This window comes from Neofelis nebulosa, chromosome 3, assembly GCF_028018385.1.
Source record: "Neofelis nebulosa isolate mNeoNeb1 chromosome 3, mNeoNeb1.pri, whole genome shotgun sequence".
In the NCBI taxonomy this organism is placed as follows: domain Eukaryota; kingdom Metazoa; phylum Chordata; class Mammalia; order Carnivora; family Felidae; genus Neofelis; species Neofelis nebulosa.
The window spans coordinates 28086776-28101810 of NC_080784.1; the positions used below are offsets into that span (position 1 = coordinate 28086776).

General features: G+C 50.3%; 1 long non-coding RNA gene across 1 annotated transcript; it reads left to right on the forward strand.

Annotated features, from left to right (window-relative positions):
• Positions 1–1956: 1956 nt before the first annotated feature.
• LOC131506501 (uncharacterized) lies at positions 1957–8853 on the forward strand. Its single transcript, XR_009258981.1, has 2 exons — positions 1957–2259; positions 7851–8853. It is a non-coding gene; the product is annotated as an uncharacterized LOC131506501 (long non-coding RNA).
• Positions 8854–15035: the final 6182 nt, after the last annotated feature.

Sequence of the window (15035 nt, forward strand, 5' to 3'; positions counted from 1 at the left end):
TGAACGGGGGAGGGGCAGAGAGAGAGGGAGACACAGAATCGGAAACAGGCTCCAGGCTCCGAGCCATCAGCCCAGAGCCTGACGCGGGGCTCGAACTCACGGACCGCGAGATCGTGACCTGGCTGAAGTCGGACGCTTAACCGACTGCGCCACCCAGGCGCCCCCAAAATCACCTTTCTAAGGACCCAGCCTTGGTGAACATATTTGCCTAATCAAATGTCGAGTACATGCTCAGAAAAGATTTTTGGACTTATGAAATTATTTCTATAAAAATTCTTACCAAGAGGTAAACATGAAATCACATTTGTTTATATGTTTTATAAATCTTCTTTAATCGAAAGCAATCAGAACAGCCCCAAATTAAGACTATCACAGAAAATCTTGGACTTTGGGGCATTATTCATTAGAGAAACAGTAAAAACAAAACAAAACAAAACAACCAAGAAAACCTATGTCATTCTACCTACTTGCTACCATAGTTGCTACCTTAGCTCCAGATCATCATTATCCACTGATACCCCACATTCAATCTGCAGACGGTCCTGGGCATGGTCCTTCCTGCCCAGTAAGTGTGGGGAGTGTGTGTCCTTACTATTAGATGTTTATGCTATTCTTTGCATCCATGTTTTGGCTTCATTGAGGTTTTATTTGTGTAACAGTTGGTTAACTCTCATCAAAACTGTAGGAGACGAAAAAAATCTTTCCTCTACCCTCTTAGGTTTGTACCTGGGGCTTGCAAATTAAACTGACAAAGATAGGTTAACAAGAGAAAAAGCATTTAATTTTAATTGATGTTAGTTGGGTTTTTTTTGTTGTTGTTCTTGTTTATTTTGGGTTTTGTTTTGTGGGTTTTTTTTTTTTTTTTTTTTTTTTTTTACATGCACAGGGGCTTCACAGAGAAATGAAAACCAAAGAAGTGGTTAAACTTAAGGACTTCAATGCCATTTTAACCAAGGGTAATAAATTGTAGATAAATGACTAGACAAAGGGTGGTTGGGCTTCTAGGGCTGATAAGTTATGGAAAGACAACTAGGAAATCTATGGGAGGAAACTAACGTTAGATAAAGGTTGTTTATTAAGATTTGTACAGACTCATCTTGGTGCCACCTCTGTCTCTGGTGGTTAAGGATTGTTCTCCCGTTCCTTATATGGAAGGAGCCACCCGCACAAGGGAAATTTATGTGCTACTTTTAGGCAGATGGGAAAGGGAACAGAGAGCTCTTCTTCTGTCTGTTTTTTTTTTTTTTTTCAATTGCCTTCAGCTCAAAACAATCCTTATGCCAAAGTGGCATATTTGGGGATGCTGTATCCTGATTCCCTTGATGACCATATCACAGCTTGAGCAGGTACTGGGTAGTGCAAGGAAGGGTATCAGAGTTTCAATTTGAGCTTTGCTTGAGTGACAAACCAGTCCCACTTAGCCAATCAGTGGCTTTAGAAACCCTTAATCATTTAGAAACCCTGAAGTCCTTATTTCTGAGTTTTCAGGTGGACAGAAGGGAGAAGCCAAGAACCAACAACTCATGAATGAAAAATTTCCACCTTTAATTACCAATTTTAGCAAAAAGCAAAAGGCCTTTGACAGTGCAGGAGACTGATCGGTTCACTCCAGTTGAAATCACCGTTTTCTGGGGTCAGGGCATGAACAGCCTCTCCCAGCTGGATAGGATGCTCAGATTACCAGCCCTGCAAAGGAACCAAGGGAGAAGCAGAGGCGAGGGGGAGCAAAAGGTCTCTGCTCTCTCCCTCAAGCTTTTCCGTGGGCTGGAGTCCCCAGAAGCTCCTGCAGAATGACAGCCCCACCTGCCCACGCACCCTGGTCACGACACTGCCTCCATGTTCTGCACCAGGATCTGCCCCTCCTACAGTGCAAATTCTCGTCCATACAACCTAATCTGCTGCTTAATCCAATTTTTGTTTTTTGAAAGAAATGATTTGGGCCAGCCGGCCTCAACCTACAAAAGGAAAACAGCTAAACCTGCTCTATTCTTTTCCAGATAAGAATTGCCCCTCTCTCTACCTTTTCAGCTGCGATTAGCATAACAATCCCCAGGGGTTTGCTCACTGAGGGAAATACCCAGGGTTCTCTTTAAGCAGTGGTTAATTACATCCTGCTATTTATCCCATTGATTAGAGGTTAACTAATTTGCACCCAGCCAACTCCGTTTTTAATCTAATCTATTTCTCTTTTTCCCCAGACTCCTGGTGTCCTGTATCCTGTCTGTCACACAGTCTTCAACCTCCCTACCAAGGAAAAAGGTAATGAGAACGGTCTTCTCCTCCAGGTGACCAAAGGGCCCTTTTCAGAGCCCATCTGGATGCCCCTGCCTTGAACCTGAGCTATATCCTCTCCAGACCTGGCTTTCGTTTGGTGCAGTGGAAAAAGACACAGGCTTTGGAGCCAGACAAATGTGGGTTTCTGTGCTAACTTGGTCATTTAGCCACCTGGGGAACTTTGGATGAGTTCTGACCTTTACTTTCCACATCTTCTCAATGGGAGTGTTACTAAATGCTTAGGCTAATTTGGGGAGAGTGTCGTTCTTCAAAATTTATTCCCTTTCTTTTGGAGAATTTTTTAAGCTGGGAGATGCCTGTGAGGCAGCATTTCTGATTCATACATCAGAATCAGAGGTGCAACTGGCAAAACTCCAGGTGCGTTGAAAAGCCCGGGTAGGTACAGTGTCGTCAGGCCAGGCTACTGAGCTGGCCCAGCTGTTAAGCCAGGTGTTTGCCCATCGGCCAATGTGCCACAAAAGGCCCCTGGATCCTTTCTGCTGCATCCCACTACCCTGGACTGCTCCGTGCTCCCCCCTCCCATCCCCCTCCATATGCCTCCACCCACCCCACGGATCCCCACACACATCTCACTGTATCAGTGAGAACTTCTGTGACCCCTTCAGCAAGAAAGGCAACCCTTCCGGCTTCTGGCTTCCTCCAATCCTTGCTGCCTTGCACTCATTTCTTTCTTAACTGTTTTCTGCACGGTACTTCTCCTTCCACTAAGGAATGTGAGAAGTGCTCTTGATGCAACGGTAGCCTCCAATTCTACTCCTGGGCAAACTATCTGTCTTAGTTTGTTCAGGCTGCTATAACAAAATACCACAGACAGAGCGGCTGAGACAACAGACATTCATTTCTCAGAGTTCTGGAGGCTGGGGATTCTGCCCAAGATCACCGTGCTGGCAGATCTGGGGTCTGGTGGGGACCCGCTTTCTGGCTTCCAGGTGGCCGTCTTTCCATGGCATCATAACCCGGTGCAGAGAGGGAGGACACAAGCTCTGGCCTGTCTCTACTTACAAGGACACTAATCCCATTCATGAGGGCTCCACCCTCAAGACCTAATCACCCCCCAGAGCCCCACCTCTTGGGAGTACCATCACCCTGGGAATTAGGGTTTCAACATATGAAGTTTGAGGAGACACAAACATTCAGTCTGCAGCAAGCTTCCCACTTCCAGCCGGAGTTTTCCTTATTTTCAATGGCAGAATTGAAACTCATCTTAGACATTGCAGCAAATTCACATGAAAGCCCCTGTCCATATCATGTGAATGGCAACACTGTAAGCTCTGTGCTTGAACCCTGACGAAACTCCTACAATCCTCAGGCCGAGCTCTATGCAGAACAAGTGCCGAGGCTCCTTGTATCGCCCCCCTCCCCCCTCCGGTCTCCCCCCCCTCCCCCTCCCCCCAGCGCCACCTCTGTGTTTCGTTTGTGCTCCTTACGGTCTTTCACACACCCTGCAGGATTCACCTGCTCCAGCACACCATCACTCTTGCTGGCTTCTCTGCCCACCATTTCCTGCACCTTTTATGTGGTTTTGATGTTTGCAGCCGAGGGACCCAGGACCACAGCTCAGGTGCCTGGAGAGACCCATCCAGACCCTTAGCCTCCAGCTAGTCCACGGGGCCAACTTCTCCTTGGACCCCTCTAGCTTGAGCAACTGTCCAAAGCTCCAGGCAGTTTCCAATCCTGCCCTGAAGAGGCGTGTGCTTTGCAGGAACTTCTGACCAAACTAGCTGCTTCCGCTCAGCTGAGGCGCACAAAGGCAGTCACATTGAAACAGGCTTATGTGTGTAGATGGCTGTGCAGAGCAGAACCCGAGCTAAAGGGTATACTTCCTGGCCTGAGGCATAAACACCACATATACTTTTTTTTCTCCTTTCATAAGGGATATTTTTCAGGCTTGTAATGAAGTGTGGTCAGAATGTATTCGCTTCTAGAATATTAAGCCAGGCAGAGGTTTTTTTTCCTTTTTTCTCTTTTATACATGTGAGTTAAAGTGGAGTAAACAGAGCATACTGATAAATATTTTACACAAATGTCAGTGGATGTAATTCTAGAGCAGACATTTTTCTGGGGGATTCGGTGTTGGTTTAAAAGGAAAGGCAGGAGATCAGACTAGGTACCTTTAGCAGTAGCTTCCCAGAGTTTGGGTTGGGAAAAGCACAGAAATGGTTTTTTAAATTTTCAGGATTTCCACTTGGAAGTTACCAAGGTTGAAAAATACCAAACTGCAGAATGCTGAAACTGTAGATTCTTTTGGTCTTCCTTACGAGGACCCCTGTTTCTGTGCCTGCTCTCCAACTGGCTGAAGAATCAAGAAAAAGTGTTGTGCGGGACACTTGGGTGGCTCAGACGGTTAAGTGGCTGCCTTTGGCTCATTTCACGATCTCACGGTTCATGGGATTGAGCCCCACATCAGGCTCTGTGCTTGGTTCAGATCCTCTGCTTCAGATCCTCTCTGTCCCTCTCTCTCTGTCCCTCTCTCTCTGTCCCTCCCCTGCTCATGCTCTCCATCTCTCAAAAAAAAAAAAAAAAAAAAAGTTGCAGATGGGCTTAACCCTTCCCTGTAGGGCAGCTCTGACAAAGGCGTTTTCCTGTATGAAATTCCCCAAGATTTCAGAAGATAAAATGTGTATGTGTATCTCTGTGCGTGGGCACAAATACATATATGTACACGCATACCTGTATGCATGTGTTTGTATATACATACACATCTGCACAAGTGTGTGTATATACATTTTTTTTTTTCTTCTTGAAACACCCATTTCCAACCTCCCTGTCCCTACCTGGGCTCATTTTTGTAAAACCTCCTTGTTCCGTCCCCACCCTTGCAATTCAAAGGGGCTTTCTTCCTCTTGTGTTGTATGTGTTAACTCCTGCTGGCTTGTGATAGGATGTATTCAAATTCAGTGCTCGCAAAATTCAGAGACCGATTTTATTCCACCTCCAGTCTGGGTTTTCCCACATGTCGGTGCTTCTTGAGTCAGTTACCGCTCTGGAAGGTCAGCAGCGATCACTGGGTGATGATTGATGCGGGGTGCTTGGGGGTGGACAGGGAGGATCAGGGAGGATCCAGGAGTGAGCCGTCTTGCATTTCGTTCTCATCATTGCAGAGAAGAATAGTAGTTGCTCAAATGAGGCCCCGAGAAGAAGGGCCTGGACTCCTACCTGGCCAGTGCCTCAAGGTCAGCTCGTGCCTGTCATCAGGAAGGGTCTGTGTCTGTCTCTCTGAATCCCTCCTGTGCTTCTTCTAGTTCTATTGTGTGGGGTTTTTTAAAAGTTTATTTATTTATTGTGAGACAGACTGAGACGGTATGAGGGGAGGGGCAGAGAGAGAGAGAGGGAGAGAGAGAATCCCAAGCAGGTTCCACACTGTCAGCACAGAGTCCGGCATGGGGCTCGAACTCATGAAACCACGAGATCATGACCTGAGCTGAAACCAAGAGTCAGTCACTGAACCAACTGAGCCAGACAGGTGCCCCCACTTGTAGTCCTATTTTGAAAGGACTGAGCAACCTCTTCTGCCTACTTCTTGGATGGGGCTCCTTTCTGAACATGACTCCATGTCAAATACCCTGCCCAGGGTGTAGACCACAATGAGCACCCAGAAAATGGGGACCTGCTTTAGTCAGCTTGGGCTGCTATAACAAAGGACCACAGACACAGTGGCTTAACCAGCAGGAATTTATTTTCTCGGTTCTGGAGGCCTGAAGTCCAAGATCAAGGTACCGGCAGGGGTAGTTCCTTCTGAGGCCTCTCCCCTTGGTTCATGGGTGGCTGGCTTCTCTCTGTGTCCTCACAGTGGCCTTTCTTACTTTCCTCTTCTTATAAGGACACCAATCATATTGGATTAGGGCCCACCCTTATGACTTCATCTTAACTTAATTATCTCTTCAAAAACCCCATCTCCAAATACATACATCATATCCTGAGGTACGGGGAGTTAGGATTTTAACATACGAATTTTGGTGACACAACAGAGCTGCTGTTAACTCTTCCCAGAAAGAGGTTGAAATCTTCAATATCATTCTTCTTGACACTCTCCCCAGGAGGTAGTTCTGTGTGGCTGAGAGAGCTCAGGTTCTAGAATCAGCCAGAACTGGATTTGAATCCCAGATTGGCCCTTTCTAGCTGTGTACCCTTAGGTCAGTTACTTAATGTTTCTGAGTTCCAGTTTCCTCTGCTGACAAATGGGACAAAACCCACACACCTTAAGAGCAGCCCAAGGATTCAATATAATGACGTAAAAGAGCCTGGCATGCTACCTGGTTCAAGACTCATGTCCCCTACCTTACCTCTTGACTCATTCACTTCTCTGAGGTCCCCAAGCACATGCCCATCTAGAGATCAGACAGGTACATTTATTTCTGACCAAGAGAGCAATTGCCTGCTGGGTCAATAGCTTATGCCCCCCTCAGGATATCTCAGAACCCCAAGGGAAGGATCTTTGTCTCCTGGGGCCCTGCACTGTTCCTGGATCCCACATGCACAGCTGAACCTGCTTTGTGCTCCTGGACCTTCCCTCCAGCAGCTCTCCTTCCCCTGCTGAGCTGGGGGTGGGGGAGGGCTAGGGAGCCTCAACTCCAAGGGTGCTTGTCCCAGGGCAGGCAAGGGGAGGGCAGAGGTCTCCTGGTGGAGAGGCCAGTGTGGCCACAGACAGAAATCGAAATGCTCTAGCCTTGGATTGGGGCCAAGGCAAATCTGCTTGTACTAGGTTGTCAGATTCCGGGGATGAGCAGTTTCCCAGGCTGTGGAAGGTGACCTATGGCTTGTCAGGAGAGTCAGAAGCAATTGCTAAGAGCAGCTGAGGAGAGTGAGGGGGACAAGGGAGAGTGCCAGATTCGCTGGGAGAGCTTGGCTCTCCTTGCTTTAGAAGGCAGTATATGGAGGACGTCCCTGAGGACAGGGAAGGAGTTTCTAGATCAGAAGGCGTGTTGCAGGGCTGCTGGAATCAGCACTTTCCAAGTACCACCCCCCCCCCCCGCCACCCCCACCTCCCACCCGTTTCTCCCACGCTCTCCTGCTCTGTGGTCGCGGCTCTGGTGGGCAGCATTTCCTGGCCGAGGAACCGGGGGAGAGAAGAGGTCAGCCCTGGGAAGAGCATTGCCTGGGCACAAGGCAGCCCACTGGTGGCGGTTTTCTCTCTTGCCTCTCTTTTGCCTGTTCCTGCCCTTCCTAGCCTAGTTCCTAACTTCTCCAGAAGGTGCTGAAATGGGAAAGTTGACAGAGAAGCAAGTAGGATATGCTTGGCAAGGGTAGGAACTGTGTTAGAGTTATTTGGGTACTGTGTCCTTAAAAGTACCCCCTTTCTTGGGGCGCCTGGGTGGCTCAGTCCGTTGAGCATCGGACTTCAGCTCAGGTCCTGATCTCAAGCTTCGTGAGTTCGAGCCCCGCATTGGTCTCTGTGCTGACAGCTCAGAACCTGGAGCCTGCTTCCGATTCTGTGTCTCCCTCCCTCTCTACCCGTCCCCTGCTCATGCTCTGTCTCTCTCGCTCTCTCTCAAAAAATAAATAAACATTGAAAAAAAATTAAAAATAAAAAAGTACCCCCTTTCTTCCCAATGCAGCAGAAAAGAGACAAAGGTTGGGTAAACACTGGTCATTCCATAGCCCAAGCATCTGCCGGAAGCTCCGCTGGGGAGCGGGGAAGAGAAGTGGTGCACAGGCAGAGGAATCCCCAGCCCGCTCCGTACATCCATGAAGACGCAGATGTCTCTTGGCCCCACCATCTCCCACCAAAACGGGTGGTGCGTCCACAGCCTTTTCCCCACACTGCTGCGGGATTAACTTTCTTAAACACAGCTCCGATCGTACCTCTTGGTTTTAAATGTCTGATGACTCTATTGCTGGCCACGTTCAAGGAGTCTACCCCGAAACATCTGCTTCCTCTCCCAACATCTTTGACCCTTTGTCCAGAGTCACCCTTTGCTCTGTGTCTTCCTTGGATGTGCTCTGTATTTTCTCACCTGAGCGCTTTGGCTCACACGTGTCCTTCTCCCGGGTCTCTCGAGACAGCCGAAGAAAGCGCGCGCCCCGCTCTGCGCATGCGTGGACGAATTTGCGCGCTGTGTGATTCCCGGTCCGCTCCCACCAGGGACTCATGGAACCCATCGTGGGTCTGTTTGACGGTCACCCCACATCCGAGTGATGCAAAACGAGAATAGTAACCCGTCTCAAGAAGAGACTTCAAACTTCCCTTTTGAGTCAACTGGAAATTTGGACAAAACTTCTGTTGACATTATATCTACCCCTTTCACTTTCGGTTCACGGAGACACACTGACATTTCTGAAAGGATGTGGCTCTTCCTAGTGTGGCAAACCATACATTCATGCCTATACACTTACAGGCATGGTCTTTGTTCCTTGTCGTGATCAAATGCTCTGTTTTCTTGATTCTCCAGCCAAAAGTAATCCTCTTTTCTTTTCAACTCTTTCAGCACTCCATTTTTTCTTGATCCAGTTAACAAACACGCAGGCATTGTTATTCTACCAGGCACTGTTATTTGCACCGGGTGGTGGTGGTCAGCAGGACCAATTTATTGGTCAATAAATTACGATGAAAATCCCTGACTTCGTGGAGCTTGTATTATCTACAGGTAGACAGGCCCCAAACACAAAAAGCTAACGTGTATAGTATGTTACAGGTTGACAGCTCATGGAGAATAAAACAGGGATAGAGCTACGGAGTGTGGGAGGATGGTAAAGCTTTTAAATAAGAAGGTTTTGTAAACTAGACCTAAGCTGGTTTGTGTCTGCTCAGTTCTTAGGTTCTTTTTGGCAGATGATGGTGGCCACGAAGAAGTCTGAGGTAGGTGACGGTTGGCCATTCCCCCACAATGTCACCATCAGGAAATCTCAAACCGGATTCTGCTTATCACATCTATTAGCCGAGTACTTGTTCGCAAAGCAGGCCTGACAGCATTCATAAAACCTCAATTCCCAGCGACCTTTCACGTTTCCAAGGTTCTCTGCCTTCCAGTTGGGACCATACACCACAGATTCTTCCAAACTGGTATCTGATGATGGGGCAGGGTAGGGAACAAGTGTCTCCTAGTGGGCACAGGTTTCAAGCCTTACTGGATTCGTATGCCCTGTTTACATATCGTAGCAAACTGAGGGAGCCAGTCCGCAGAGGTGACTTTAATTTTACCTAAGAAAGGCAATTCTTCAGTTTTACCTGTTGCTTAACAGGTTTGTAGTTTCTTTTTTTATTTTATTTTTTTTAATGTTTATTTATTATTGAGAGACAGAGAGAGACAGAGCATGAGCAGGGGAGGGGCAGAGAGAGAGGGAGACACAGAATCCGAAGCGGGCTCCGGGCTCTGAGCTGTCAGCACAGAGCCCGACGCGGGGCTCAGACTCACGGCCCGTGAGGTCACGACCTGAGCCGAAGTCAGACGCTTAACCGACTGAGCCACTCAGGCACCCCAACAGGTTTGTAGTTTCACCAATAAAGACCTTTTTTTTTCTTTTTAATTTACTGTGCTAATTAACAGTGTTGGTCATTGCTTGAGATGGGGCAACAGAAACTCTTGGAGCACCTGCCGTGGAGTGTGGCCTTTGCCAGTGGAACGCCAGCTGAGCATCCCTGAACCGTGCGTTCTTGATTGCCTGTGAACTGACCATCTCTAGAATTAAACTAACGGGCACATCTCTCATACACCACTGACCATACTGAAGTATTTTAAAGTAAATTACAAGTGTCATAACTGGCGTTGAGGGAAGATCATTAGGAAAGTGGCCTGTGGAAAGACTTGAAGGTGGTGGAGGGGTAAGTGTGCAGCTTTGGGAAGCATTCAAGGCTGCGAGAGTAGTTAAGTCCGATATCCCTGAAGCAGAGTGTGCCTGACCTGTCTGAGGAACAGCAAGGAGCAAGGAAGCCAGTGTGGCTGGAGCCGAGTCAAGGAGGGAGGGAGAGAACAGTAGCGCGTGGTGGCAGAAAGGGGATAGGGCCGCATCGCCCGGAGCCTTGCAAGCCATTGTGAGACGGGAGCCACTGGAGAGTTCTGCGCAGAGCAGTGACGTGATCCGGCTCAGGTTTTCACGAGACCAATCAGGTCGTCTTCTTGAAATGAACTGATGGGGACGAAGGCCACGGCAAGGTGACCAGCTAGGGACCCGTTGGAACAGGCCGGGGGCGAGACTGGCCAGAGCAGTGAGAAGTGGTTGGAGTCTGTATATACACTGAAGACAGAGCAACAGGGTTTGGTGACAAATCGGAGGTAGGGTGTGAGAGAAAGAAAGAACTGCAAGTGAACTCAAGGTGTTTGAGCTGAGGAGCCAGAAGGCCGGAGTTGACATTCACTGAGATGGTGGGACTGAGGGGGAAGGAGGTGTTGGGGAGGTAGATCAGGATTTCTGTTTAACAAGTTTGAAATGTGGAGTGGAGATGAGGACTGTTCAGCTGGATACAGGAACTTTACGTTCAACAGAGAAGGATAGGCAGGTGTTCTCAAGTTGGAAGTAATCAACGGAGAGGTGGTGCTTAAGGCCATCACTCTGGACAAGGGGGTCCAGGGAGTGAGGTAGAAAGTAGACAAAAAAGAGAAGAGGTCCCAGGATCAAACCCTAAAAGTCCAGCAGTAGGAGGTCAGGAAGATGAGGAGGACTTAGCCAAGTCTAAGAAGGAGCCACCAAGGAGACGGGAGGAACACCCGAAGATTGTGTGTCCGGGGAACTGGGGGAGGAAAGTGAGCAAGGAGGAGGCGGTGATCCACTGTGACGATGAGGACAGAGATCGGAGGTTTAACAACACGGAGGTCACCGGTGCCCTCGACGGGACTCCACCTTGGTTGAAATGGATGCAAGAGAGAACGGGACGGACGGACAAAGTTGAGGCAGTGAGTATAAAAACCACCCTTCAGATCAGTATTGCCGAAAAGAGCGAGCAAAGAATGGGAGGTAAGTCGCTTTAGGGTGCTCTTTATTTTAGGTCGATCCCATATTTCCCGGTCATCTAATGTGTGCCAGGCATGGGTGCCAAAGGAACGGAGCCGAACCCCTGGGAGCAACCACCAACAGCCACAGGCATCCTAGTGAAGGATCGCACCAGGCTCTCTGGGAACAGAAAGATGCGGAGACAGCTGCGAGGGGAGTTCGGGGAAGTGACATCTGACCTGGCCTCGAAGCCAGGGTGGTGGTTGCCAGGGGAAGAGAGTCGGGGAAGAAAGCCGTGCTCAGCAGAAGGGAGAGTTGTCAGGACCTGAATCCGAGGTGCTTGGAAGGAGCACGGTGGGAGCTGAGTCTAGTGAGGTTGAGTAGGCCACGGGGGTGACGGCCTCGCGTGGAATTGGAACTTGTACTCGGTGGTCAGTGAGAGACGCTGCTCTAATTTGCGTTTTGGTACGATGCCCCGGGGGAGGGGCAGCAGAGACTGGAAGCAGAGACACGGGTGAGAACTTTTTGCAACAGGCCAGGCAAGAAACGGCGGGGCCCCAAGTAGGGCGGATGCCTTGCGGAAGTTCAGGAGGGGAAGGATGCGGTGAAAGCCACAGGACCCAGTGACAGACTGAGACGGGGACCAGGGGAAAGGAAGGCACGAGAGGGAGGCATGACTCAAAGGTTTCTGGCTCCAACGAAGTGAGATGGGTTGATTAATCTTTATGTCTCCACACACGATAGAATCATGAAAAATTGCTCTTGGTTGTCTGAATTTAAATATGGAAACCCTAAAAGACAGTTTTGAAATTAGTTTGTAAGAAATCCACCCCCTCCCACACCCCAAAATGTCCTGGTTCACAGAGACTGTCGGCAGGGGTTCAGGGCAACTGGCCACCGGCCACCACGGGAGAGGCCGCGCCCGAAGCCGGGGCGCTCACAGCCTCCGTGAGGAGCACAGAGAGCCTCGCCGAAGAACATTCCAGACTCACAGAATCCCATGGACAACGTGTGATGCAAAGCGTTATCTTTCGAGGTTCAGATGAACGTACTCGGGGAGCTCGGAGAAGAGAAAGACCCTGACGAGGCATCTAATTAGGCCCTGAAGGGTAGGAGGCGTTAGGAGAGATGTAATCATAATTACAAATATTTATCAAGCATGCACTGCATGTCAGTCGCTGTTCTAGGTGCTACGGGAGCCCAGTTAATCCTCACAACAAGCCTAGGAGGTGTGTCCTACAATGACCTCCCCAGTTTACAGAGGAGGACGGTGAGGCACACAGAGTTTGGGGCCCCGGGGGAGGTTCCCGGGGAGGAACGTGCTGCTTCGCAGAGCCAGGGTTGTGACTCCGGTGTCTGGCTCTGGATTCTTACCCTTGTCCCCCCCCCCACCCCCACCCCATGGCTCCCAGGTGTGTACAAGTGGAGAACAAAGATGACTTAAGGCAGCTCGGGAGTGAGTTTGGGGTGCAGCGAACCCCCTCGCCTGGCCCAGGGGAGCCGTACTGGGCAAAGCCGGAGGTGATCTCTGCTGGGCTGCTGGGGGGTCGGGGGGAGCCTTGGCAGGCAGCTCTCCTTAACCCCCACAGCTGGTTGCCAAGGAGGTACTTTTTGACCACAGAAGCCACCGGGGAGAAGCAGAAGGGGAGAAAGCCGAGAGCGGGCCGCAGTTGGGGACCGCAGTCACCGGACCCCCCAAACGCTAGAATGGTGGGGGTGAGGAAAGCGGGGTAAGCGCTAATGGGCTTAGCAAACAGGACAGTGGCAGGACGCCAGGCCTGCAAAAGGTGCCTCCCAAGAACAAGTGGGTCCAGGCCCCTTAGCATGGCTGGGGGAGCTCGGGATGGGCCCCCTTTCAGCTCCTGAGGGGCCTGAGCGAAGGTGAGAGCTTGTCTCCCAAGCCGAGTGAACGAAGCTTCTTTCCGCAGCAGGTTTTTTCCCCTCCTTTTCATCACATCCTCTGGAGCTGAAGGAAGAAAAAAGCCCAAGAATAGTGCCATGTGGGAGAGCGCCCTGTGCAGGCCTTTGATCCCCGCTTCTGTCTTACATAACCGTCCCGTTCTCCTTCCGGCGCTCTTCGGCTGAGGCCTCCCGTGTGTCTGTCTGTGCGTTTCTGCCCTGAGCACTGGCCCAGAGGGGCCCCCCGCCCGCGTCACGGCTCCTCCGTGCAAAGTTCCTGACTCATCCCAGCCCCGAGCACTGCACGGCAGCCTGCTGGCTGCCTGGCCTGGTCACTTGGCCGCCTCCAGCGGCCGGCCCTGAATGGCAGGACTGACTTTCTAGCTCCGCTCCGCAGACATGCCCGGCCACAGACTATTGGAGACCCCAGACTAGTTTCGCGAAGCAGGCAGAGCAGCAGCGTTACCCCATTCGTGGTACAAATTCTTCATGACTCCCGAACGGGCCAGGGGCTGCCCTGGGTGGAGCAGGTGGAGCTGTGAACCGAACAGACAAGAAACTCTGCGCCCCAGGAATTCACATTCTAGTGCATGAGTGATTGAAGTTAGCCAGTTTCTTAAGAATTCGAGGCTTCGGCTGATGTTACCCTGATGGGCATTCCGTCATCCTGTGTCCTGTGTCCCCACCACTGCCTCCTCCCCCAGCCGTGGCCCCCCTCCCCGTCCGGGTCACCGTGGGTGTTGGCACTGATTGCAGGGCGAGGCTAAGGTAACTTTCAGGTCTGCGGGCCCCTGCTACCCTGCGTAAGCTCCCATCACGGCCCGGAAAAGGCACAGGCTTCCCGAGTGTCAGCTATGGGGCGGGGCTTGCAAGGGGAGACTTGAAGTCTTCTTCGGCCAGATGGGGACAGAGGTGTCTCACAAAGGTCATCCCAGCGATTGCTCAGAGAAAACTCCTACTCAATTGGAACTTCGGTTGGTCCAAAGTGGGGAACCTTGGAAACGCGTGTTTGTGAGCATAGCTTGGCTGGTGGATTTGGAGAAACATTGGAGAAAACATTCTGGAATCCATGGTCTTCGCTTCTTCTGCTTATTCTTTGAGCTGCAAGCAGGGGGATGGTCACAGCATGCCACGATGCACCATAATGTCACATCATCTGGAAAATGCCCTACGTTGTGTCCAGTAAGGACACAAAGCAGGCAGTAAGTGCAGTGGAACTGTACTGGGCATGCCACCTGCCCAATATTCTCTCTTTTGGCCGCAGGGGCATGATATTCCTGTGGGGAAACATGCTTTCCCTCAATTTGGGTGGGCTTGTCAATCAAGCTGGCTGCCTTTAGTGGGCACAGCCACCAGGCTGGCCTATCAGACTGTCTTTCTCTTGAGCAGACATGAGGTCGGCTGGCATGGATTTGTCTCAGTGGGCCTGTTGATAAGATTCTGCTGCTCAGATCCCAGATGGCTCTGATTCCTATCCTTTTCGAACTTGATTATTCAGTGCTGGAAGCTACCCTCTATCTGTCCAATACATTCGTTTTCTTGCTGAGATTATCCAGAGTTCTTTTCTGTCGCTGGCAACTTTAGACCCCTAAGTATTAAGAAAGCTAATCAGAGCCTTGTCCCCGGACCTGATCCTGCACAGGGAGAGGTTGACATAGAACCAGTCAGGCTGACAGGGACTTTGGAACCTGCTTTCCCCAGTGACAGAGAAGGCCTGGAGAGAGGAGGGTCCAGCTAGCCGAGCGACTTACCTGCACTGTGATGCCTGTTGAGTAGCTGGCCTGCCCCCACCCTTCTGCCGTGTGATCAGTGTTGCCATGAAGAAAATCCCTTCATATTTTGGACTGGAGTTTCCAGAATGTTCTCTTTACCTTGCCCGAGTCCAGAGGGGAAGGGAGGTGGTTCCTCTCAGTATTTGCCTGCATCTAGCCTGGCCTCCCAGGTCTGACTCCTTGTTAGGTCAGACTCCAACTTGG